Genomic DNA, 11,472 nt, shown 5'->3' with positions numbered 1-11,472 from the left:
TCCTTTGTAACCTGAGCTTGAACCACTACCCGCACCTTGCGTGGTTTCTTGTTTCTTGTTGGATTGTTGATGATTACCTTCCCACTTTCTTTTGTTTTCCGATGTCTTGACATCGGTGTTCTTATCCAGAATAATCTGGTCCATCAACTCGTTTGCCATGGTGATGGCTTCATGAATAGTCTTGGGTTTCGATGCTGTAACATTTGCCTTGACATTTTTAGGAAAACCATCCTTGTACAGTTCTATCTTCCATTCTTCGGTTGGTGCCAATTAGGGACATAGCAAAGCTAATTCCATGAATCGCTGATTGTAGTTGGTGAGTTCAGTACCAACAACTTTCAGGCTTCGTAGTTCAGCTTCCAACTTCCTAACCTCGTTCCTTGGACAATACTCGTTGATTAGCATTGTTTTGAATTCTTCCCATGGAGTATCATAAGCTACATCTCCTCCTACGGCCTTCACATAGTTTTTCCACCACGTGAGTGCACTATCTTGTAAGGTGCACGATGCATACTTGGTCATGTCCTTCTCAATACAACCACTGATTTTAAACACAGACTCAATCTTTTCGATCCACCGGGTTAAACCGATCGGTCCTTCTGTTCCACTGAATGATGAGGGCTTGCAACCTTGAAAAGTTTTGTAGGTGCATCCCATATGAGGATTTGGGTTAACTGCAGCACCTCTTGCAGCCTTGGCCCATAACATTCTGTCGTTCACTCGCTGATTGATGAGTTCCTCGATTTATTGTTTCGTCATTCGGTTCAATCGCGCCATATTCTTCAATAAGAATGAAAAAAATAATTATTCACATAGAATATTATAGATGTAGTGTGTATTTACAGTACATCGTAGCTTATTAATAATATGAACCAGTTATTATTATAAAAGCCTTTTCTTCCTATTAGCATTTTATAATTATATCTAGGGTAGTACCTACCCGTTAAAGTTCATACTTAATAGCTTAGTACGGAAATTAATTACTACCATCCAAATAATACTCCACCATGGAAAATTATTGTATTTCACACTTCACTATTTTACATATGCTTATCTTACATCAAACATTAAGCAAACCACACTAGTAATATTATACAAAACGTTATATGATCCCATGGTTTAAAACAACAGTGCATCATTTAACCCAAAACGTTTGTGTTCAAAAAAATCGCTTAACGCTTATTCTGGCTATCTTCCTGCGTTTTGGCTGAGGGGCCGAAGAACTGAATGCCGAGATAGAACTAATAGGAATAGTGGGAATAGGAGTGGTAGTATTTGGTGGAGTTGGTGCCACAACATCCTCACTAAACTCGGGATTTGGATTTTCCAATTCAGTAGCCTTTCGTTTCTTTCCTCGTTCGAACTTGTCTTTCGTAATTTCCTGTATTTCTTCCTCCTCAGAATCACTTTTCGGTTCCTCTTCAATTGGTTCATCCGAAAATTGTGAGTCTTCCCAAAAGGTGTCATTTTCATCGTCGGATAGGTTAATGACTGGAACACTATCTGGGGATTCTGGTTCGGAGTCGCTGAATGTGATAACAAATTTTGAGCCAGACATCTATCACACAACAACTAGCACGTTAGTACCACATATTATTTATATATTAATTTTTAACCAACAATGATAAGCAACAATTTTCGAAATCAGTCACGGTCAAAGTCCAGACTCACTAATGCATCAAAAACTAGTTTAGACACGTTTTATGCAAAAATCTGGTTCGCTAAGACCACCGCTCTGATACCACATGAGACGACCCATCCCAATCCATAAGGACGAATACAATAACATCTGATTTCATTGCGAGGTATTGACCTCTATATGCGACATTTTTTCAAAATCTGCATTTGTTTTTATAATACAAACTATAACCTTTATTACAACCAAAGGATTTAAACAACATAATAATGATTATCGTTTAGATATAATCTTAGTCTTACAAACTTTACATTTGATAATAACAATATGTTTTCCAACATATTTCACATTACAAATCTTCCGATATGCAGTTTTATTAATGCATACTCCAAATCTTGCTTAAATTCGGCATAATGCAGCGGAAGCTTTTATTTATCACCTGAGAATAAACATGCTTAAAACTTCAACATAAAGTTGGTGAGATATAGGTTTAATGCTAGCAGCGTTATAAATATAGACCACAAGATTTCATATACTTAAACGTTTTAATAAAAATATTCTAAGTGGTTGACCACTTAATAACCATACTTAACATTTAATCAACGTCGCATATTCCCTTTATTATGAAATTTCAATACACTGTACCAAGTGTAGTCACCGAAATGAAGTACTGTGCAACCGTTGAATACTGGTCGTCCAGTCCGGTTGGGGTTGTCAGGCCCGATAGATCTATCAACAGGATTCGCTTTTACAATTGAAGGTTTTTTGTATGCCCGAGAGACATATTAAATTAATGTGGCTAATATGTTTTGATCCAAGTCGGGTCATACCCAATAACAAGCTTACCGACACCTTATTTGTATTTGATCTTAGCGATTGGATCATTGATTAAATACGCGACACTTGAACTTTAATAAAAATGGTTTTCTTAAATATTACTTGATGTGTGTGTGTATATATATATATATATATATATATATATATATATATATATATATATATATATATATATATATATATATTATGGAATAATTTATATAATTTGGATTTAATTATTTATAGGTTAAATAATTAATAAATTTATGTTACATTTTATATAAATGGGTTTTATATAATAAAAATGTACATAAAAATTATATAGAAGTTTTATAAATTAGTTTTTATAAAATCTAACTTTTATAAAACTAATAATATAAAACAAAATTAGAAGTGGCATTGGAGTCTTAACTAGCATGCATTTGACTAGGCTTTAAGTGGTTACTTTCATATATTCCATGGGCATATGTACCAAGACTTCTTGGAGAAAAACATACATTCAAAATACATCAAATACACTTCAAAAAAACTGCACAAAGAGTCCATTCTGCAGCAGCTTGGCCGTGGCCTTTTGGAAGGTCTAAAGGGATTCTAAAGTTTGATTTTGAAGCTCATTTCAAGTGTTAATAAATCCTAACTAAAGTACAAAGGTTTGGTGTAAAAGGTTTGGGGTGTTACTTGCTTGAGGCTTCAAGTTAGAAGCTCTATTCTTCATCATCTTCTCCTTCATCTTGCTATCCAAAATTCAGCCCTCAAACAATCTTTGAGGAGGTATAAACTCTCATCTTTACATGTTATATTTGTAAGCATATAATCAAAACTTGATATCTACTTGGAATTCAAATAAATGGTTAAATATATATACACTTGTTTTCTTAATAAATCATGCTTCCGCTTGCTATATATCTTACTAAATTGGTTTAGTAATTATGTTAACATTAAGAACATTTTGTTATATTGAATTCCAACAATGGTATCTAGAGCCGAAGTTGTTGAAATATGCTTCAATATGGTCTTTAAACCCACTATATTTGCATTCCATGTACATGCATGAATATGGAATGTAAAAATGTTCGGGTTTGGGTGGGTTTGTGAGTTTGGCCGAATTCTAAAGAGCTTCCAAGAGGGTTTGGAACTTGTAAATTGGTCATATTTGTTGTATGTAGTAGTTCACAATCAATGCCTTGACCTTATGTTTGAATGCATGTGTGTTTGAATGATTTGTATTTATTCATTTGATATATAATATTAATTCATTCATTTGGTTTGTAATATTATTAATTTAGGTTATGTAATTTATTTTATATTTGGTATGTAAAATAGATTAGGTTGTAATTTCATTTTTTATACAAAATGTATTAGGATATATTTTGTAAAAATGATGAAGATGATGAAGACTTGAAGAACACAAGAAGGAGCGTTTGGATGCAAGATTAAGTGGGAGATTTAAAATCTCCTACTTTGTGTTATAACCCATTAACCGGTGACATTTGTTTTCGGCTAAACAAATGTCCACCAAAAGGCTTGATTGTGAACATAATTATTTTGCATGTGTGGTTGTTTATTTGTTTGATTATATTTTGTATGTTTGGTTGCTACAAGTAAATCACAAATTAACAACAAGCAAAATGACAATTTAATTGGTTAAATTAGACATTACTAACACAAGCAAAATGACAATTTAATTGGTTAAATTAGGAATGGCTAAAAGGATTTAATAAATGGTTATTAAAACATAATAAATGGTTATTATCAATGTAGTAAAATTGGATTTATTACATGACATGAAAATGGATTTCAAATGAACCATACACTAAATGCATGTTGGTGTATAGTATAAAAGTTTTCTCAAACTAGAATTAAAGAAAACTTAAAACCCTTTACACACTAGGTTAACAAGTTTAACGCCATCCTATTGTATGACACTTAGACGTATTAGGGAACTTATAATGGGATAAAGGTCACCTAACCGTTATGAGCAAACTAATATGATTGAGGTAAATTTCACACACTTGTGGGATAAAGGTCACCTAACCACTTGTATGTTAAGTTTACATGTCTATACAAGTAGGACGACTTGATTTGGAAATCATGAACTTAGGGTCATCGAAGCATGATGAACAAATAGGCGTTGATGGGATAATATGCCATGCAAAATGATTGCATGATCCCATAACTTAGAAGTTGCAAATGGATTGCAATTGTCATATAATGACTACCTAGCCAAATCAAATGACGGGATAAAGGTCACCTAACCGAAATTTGGTTTACCGTTGGATTCTAAAATTTAATAAATATCAATTGGATTTAAAGGGTATTGATTGTTAAATTAAAATTAATACTTAAACAACTTTGTTAAATTTTGTAGATGGCCGCCAATAACAACAACATTCCTTACGCACCGATAAACTTTAACAACCTGTCGTTGAGGTCAACCCTCGAAAAGAAAAAACTCAACCATACGAACTTCATGGATTGGTTCCGCAATCTAAGAATTGTCCTCAAACTAGAGGACAGGGCGTATGTGTTGGAAGACCCCATTCCCGATCAACTGGACGAGGATGATACGGAAGGCATGGCTTATTGGGAGAAATATTGCACTGATTTGTTGCAAGTTTTTTGCCTCATGCTTGGGACTATGATACCCAAACTCCAAAAGGACTTCGAGCATCGTAGTGCATATGACATGATCACACAGTTGAAGGAGATGTTCCTTCAACAAGCTCGTGTCGAGCGCTTTGAAACGGTCCGAGCACTTCATGCATGTCGGATGGACGACTCCCAATCCGTTTCATCTTATGTCCTTAAGATGAAAAGCCTAATTGATCGAGCAAACCGTCTAAATTGCAACATGTCTAATGAATTAGCCACGGACCTTATTCTCAACTCATTGTCAAAAAGGTTTGACACATTTGTAATGAATTACAACATGAATGGTTGGGATAAAAGCATTGGCGAATTACATGCAATGCTTAAGACGGCAGAAGCAAGCATGGGTAAAAGGGCTTCACCCGTGTTTACGATCAATGAAGGCGGGTCCAAAAACAATAACACTTCTAAGCCGAAGGTGGCTAAGAGGAAGGGACCCACCTACCAAGGCAAGTGCAAGGGAAAGGGGAAGATGGTTACCCCAACCAACAACAACAAGAAGCAAAAGGTTGCCGGTAAGGCTAACCCCAAGGAAGATCCGTGCTTTGGTTGCGGTGAAATGGGTCACTGGAAACGCAGGGCAGACCTCAGGTAATGTATATATGGTATACATTGAGCTTAGTATTACTTCTTCTAATACATGGGTATTAGACACAGGATGTGGAACTCATATTTGCAATTCTTTGCAGGGGTTCAAAAGAAGTGACCAGGATACGGGAACAACGAGTCTCTTCATGGGAAATGGAGCAAGGGTGCAAGTGAAAGCTCATGGAGACTTTGTTTTAAAGCTTCCAAGTGGTTTGGAACTTATTTTGAAAAATGTTTTGTATGCACCCGATTTATCACGAAACATTATTTCTGTATCCCATTTGAAACAATATGGTTTTAATCTTAATTTCATTAATGATGATATCCATGTTTCTTTAGATAATGTGTTCTATTTCAAGGCTTTGCCTTCGAATGGTATTTATGAATTGATTCATGATGACACATCATACAATAGCTCAATGTTCCATGCAAACACCAAGAAACACAAAAGGGATTTGAGTGATTCCTACTTATGGCATTGCCGCCTTGGTCACATAAACAAGAATCGAATGCATACACTTCAAAAGAATGGACTTTTGAAATCAAATGAACTAGACTCGTTTGATGTATGTGAAACTTGTTTACAAGGAAAATGACTAAGCACCTTTCAAAGGGACCTATGAAAGGGCTAAAGACTTATTAGGATTAATACATTCGGATGTATGTGGACCTTTTAAGCCCATGTCTAGGAAAGGTGAAAAATACTTCGTTACTTTCATTGATGACTTTAGTCGTTTCGGATATGTCTACTTGTTGAGACATAAGGACGAAACTTTTGAAGCATTCAAGGAATATCAAAATGAAGTACAAAATCAACTCAATAAGACAATCAAGGTACTTCGTACCGATAGAGGAGGTGAATACCTAAGCGATGCTTTCCAAGATCATCTTAGAAGTTGTGGGATTATCTCGCAACTTACTCCACCCGGGACACCACAGCTTAATGGTGTGTCTGAAAGGAGGAATCGAACCCTAATGGATATGGTTCGATCTATGATGGCTAGAAGCTCATTACCTCTATCATTTTGGGGTTATTGTCTATGCTCCACGGCTCGTATTCTAAATATGGCCCCGACCAATAAAGTGGAACGAACTCCTCATGAGATGTGGTTTGGAAAACCTCCATCTCTATCATACTTAAAGGTATGGGGATGTGAAGCTTACCCTAAGCGTTACGTCCCTAATAAGTTGAATGCTCGATCCACGAAGTGTATCTTCATAGGATATCCCAAGGATGATATGGGATATTATTTCTATGATCCGTCCGAGCAGAATATATTTGTTGCTCTAAAGGCTGAATTCCTTGAAACTAAGTTCCTAATGGAAGGAAATAGTGAAAGGAAGATAGATCTTGAAGAGATTCAAGATCAAGCAGATGATACACAATTGGTTAACACTAGCACTCAACATGAAAATGTTGAGAATGATCAAATGGATGATCAAAGTATACAAGACGTTCGCATGTCTGGTAGGATTAGTAATCCTCCTGAGAGATATGGGTTTCTCATGGATGGTTGCTATGTGGTTGATTTGGATGAACCAACAAACTACCAAGATGCCTTATCAAGGATTGATAAGGATAAATGGCATGAAGCCATGAACGCTGAGATGCAATCCATGTATGACAACCAAGTTTGGGAACTTGTTAAACAACCTACTGGCTCAAGGCTAGTTGATTGTAAATGGCTTTTAAAAATGAAAACCGACATACATGGAAACTTGGATACATATAAAGCTAGACTTGTAGCAAAATGTTTCACTCAAACTCAAGGGGTTGACTATGATGAAACTTTTTTGCCTGTGGCAATGCTAAAGTCTATTAGGATATTACTTGCCATTGCTGCTCATTATGATTATGAAATATGACAAATGGATGTCAAGACCGCATTCCTAAATGGACATCTTGAGGAAGATGTCTATATGGTTCAGCCTGAAGGTTTTGTTGATCCGAAATATCCTAAAAGGGTATGCAAGTTAAAGAAGTTAATCTACGGATTGAAACAAGCATCTAGAATATGGAATCATCGATTTAATGAGGAGGCCAAGAAATTTGGCTTCATTAAAAATGGTGATGAAGCCTGTGTATACAAGAAAGCTAGTGGGAGCACTATCATGTTCCTTGTACTATATGTGGATGATATATTGTTATTTGGAAACGATATTCCGAAAATGCAAGGTGTTAAAACATGGCTAAGTAAATGCTTCTCCATTAACGATCTTGGAGAAGCACAATACGTTTTGGGGATTGGAATCTACAGGGATAGATCCAAGAAACTGATAGGTTTGAATCAAAGTGCATACATTGAAAAGATCTTGAAAAGGTTCAAGATGGACAACTCTAAGAAAGGTTTGGTACCTATTCAAAAAGGAACGCTTCTCAGTTCATCTCAGTGCCCTACCATGAAAGATGAACAAGAGAGAATGAAGAAAGTCCTGTACGCATCTGCTATTGGTTCAATCATGTATGCAATGATATGCACTAGACCGGATGTGTCATGCGCTCTTAGCCTGACAAGTAGATACCAGAATAACCCAGGAAATAGTCATTAGATTGCGGTTAAAAGTATATTGAAATACCTTAGGAGGACTAAGGATATGTTTCTTATATACGGGTCTGGTGAGGAGGAACTCGCTGTAAAAGGTTACGCGGATGCGAGTTTCCAAACTGATCGTGATGATTCTCAATCACAGTCCAGTTATGTCTTCACATTAAATGGAGGTGCGGTCTCTTGGAAGAGTTCAAAATAGGATGTTGTTGCATTATCCACTACAGAGTCGGAGTACATTGCCGCCTCATTGGCAGCTCAGGAAGCTGCATGGATGAAGAAATTCATCGACGACTTAGGAGTAGTCCCTTCCATTCAGGACCTTCTTGAGATCTTTTGTGACAACGAGGGTGCGATTGCTCAAATCAAGGAACCTCATGCTCACCAAAAGACCTGTCACATTGAGCGGAGATTCAACTACATAAGGGATGAAGTTGAAAAGGGAAAGATATGTATTCGCAAAGTTCATACAGATCTTAATATAGCGAATCCTCTCACGAAGCTCTTACATGGAGCAAAACATGCAGGACATGTTTGTGCATTAGGACTTCGATATTCTAATGATTGGTCATGATCTGTTTTAAGTATTGTAACGGAACGAAATTATTCAAACTCATTAATATAATTATGGTATTAATTTATTTTGAGTCAAGTTCCTATTTTGCATATTTTAACCATGAATAAGTAATTATTCTAAATTCCGTAGTCGATTACATTTGTGGGAACAAGTGTGAGGTTTAGACTATTATGAACTTGGATTGGTATACATTCACGGGATGAATGTGGGGCAAGGTTGCAACCAAGGTTCATAAATATTTGTGGGATACAAATATTGGAAGACCCACCCTCAAGATTTACTAAATGGAGCCTTTGTGGTTGATCACATGTAATCTTGAGTAAAGGCGAATATCATTGTATCCTCTGACCTGAGATACATATTGGGTTCGGATATTTACCGAGTATCGTGCCTTGATTCTTTCCTTCGCTATTCTGAAATATAGTAGTTCACAAGGAAGAGCTCAGGCATAATGCAAGGTACATATTTAGGACGTATGTAGTCAAGATGGAATGTGTCCCTCTTATTCGTTGAGAGTCAGATGTCTAAGGCCTGATAAAGTTAAATCTAAAAGAGAGTGATCACTCTGTATCTCTTGGATTTAACATGACATCTAGGACGAAAGGATATTATGAAATATTCACCTATTCATGTTCGAGATGGGAACTCGAAAGGGATGATGTTATTGAATGGCACAAAGTCATAACATATTGGGGGTGATGGACGGTCGTTAGGTGGTATCCATCACTTGCATTAATTTCTTATGTTTCTCATGCAAGTGGGAGATTGAAGGTTTTTCGTATGCCCGAGAGACATATTAAATTAATGTGGCTAATATGTTTTGATCCAAGTCGGGTCATACCCAATAACAAGCTTACCGACACCTTATTTGTATTTGATCTTAGCGATTAGATCATTGATTAAATACGCGACACTTGAACTTTAAGAAAAATGGTTTTCTTAAATATTACTTGATGTGTGTGTATATATATATATATATATATATATATATATATATATATATATATATATATATATATATATATATATATAATTTGGATTTAATTATTTATAGGTTAAATAATTAATAAATTTATGTTACATTTTATATAAATGGGTTTTATATAATAAAAATGTACATAAAAATTATATAGAAGTTTTATAAATTAGTTTTTATAAAATCTAACTTTTATAAAACTAATAATATAAAACAAAATTGGAAGTGGCATTGGAGTCTTAACTAGCATGCATTTGACTAGGCTTTAAGTGGTTACTTCCATATATTCCATGGGCATATGTACCAAGACTTCTTGGAGAAAAACATACATTCAAAATACATCAAATACACTTCAAAAAAACTGCACAAAGAGTCCATTCTGCAGCAGCTTGGCCGTGGCCTTTTGGAAGGTCTAAAGGGATTCTAAAGTTTGATTTTGAAGCTCATTTCAAGTGTTAATAAATCCTAACTAAAGTACAAAGGTTTGGTGTAAAAGGCTTGGGGTATTACTTGCTTGAGGCTTTAAGTTAGAAGCTCTATTCTTCATCATCTTCTCCTTCATCTTGCTGTCCAAAATTCAGCCCCCAAACAATCTTTGAGGAGGTATAAACTCTCATCTTTACTTGTTATATTTGTAAGCATATAATCAAAACTTGATATCTACTTGGAATTCAAATAAATAGTTAAATATATATACACTTGTTTTCTTAATAAATCATGCTTTCGCTTGCTATATATCTTACTAAATTGGTTTAGTAATTATGTTAACATTAAGAACATGTTGTTATATTGAATTCCAATAACAATACCTCATGTAAATAGTAGTTACCAAGCTACAGGGAAGTATGCCAGTGGTACAACTCAACGTAGAATATATTTTTAATCACTTGTGTCCATAATGTAAATCATAAAATGCATGTATTCTCATCCCGAAATATTTAGAGTTTAAAAGTGGGACTATGTACTCACTTTTGTCTTGAAGATATATAACACGACCTGGTCTCCGATAGATATCACGAACCTAACCATATATAATATATCAACATGTTTTCTTTTCAAATAATCGTTACATATATACTTATAATACTTTTAATATCTATTAGTCCGTAGTTAGCAATCCGATGTTAGTGGTCCACAATTAGTTGCTTAATAAAATAAAGACCCCATCGTATTCGTATTGATCAGAATTAATCTTGACCCATGGTACCGTGTTTTCAAATAGCGTATTGTGTACATGGTGTCTTATGATTTAAAATCATGACCCAAAGTACCGTATTGTCAAATGACCTGTTGTGTACAATCATGAGGTCTTATAATTAATCTTCACGTGTTGTTTACGGGTGGTCCTGAAATATATATAAAATCAAATCATGAGTAAATATATATAAAATATCATATTAATTAGCAAATATATGATTAGTTTAGTTTTACTCAAAATATTTTTGAAGCTAAACTATCTTCGGATACCCTATTTTGTTTTAGCCGTAGTTTCTTCAATACAACTCCGTTTTAGTTGGTTCAACTTGCCACTTCCTTGGATCGAGCCATTATTTATGAATATGAACTGTAAATACCTTGGTTTGCATTTGAAATCACAGGTTATAGGTCAAACTTGGGTGAATCTTATGAAAGTGATCATTTCCGTCGTAAAAACAACATCTAGATGATCATTTCTATATAAATA

The sequence above is a fragment of the Rutidosis leptorrhynchoides genome, chromosome 9, assembly GCF_046630445.1.
Source record: "Rutidosis leptorrhynchoides isolate AG116_Rl617_1_P2 chromosome 9, CSIRO_AGI_Rlap_v1, whole genome shotgun sequence".
NCBI lineage: Eukaryota > Viridiplantae > Streptophyta > Magnoliopsida > Asterales > Asteraceae > Rutidosis > Rutidosis leptorrhynchoides.
The sequence above is the reverse complement of the archived record's forward strand: the minus strand, read 5'-3'. Positions refer to the sequence as shown.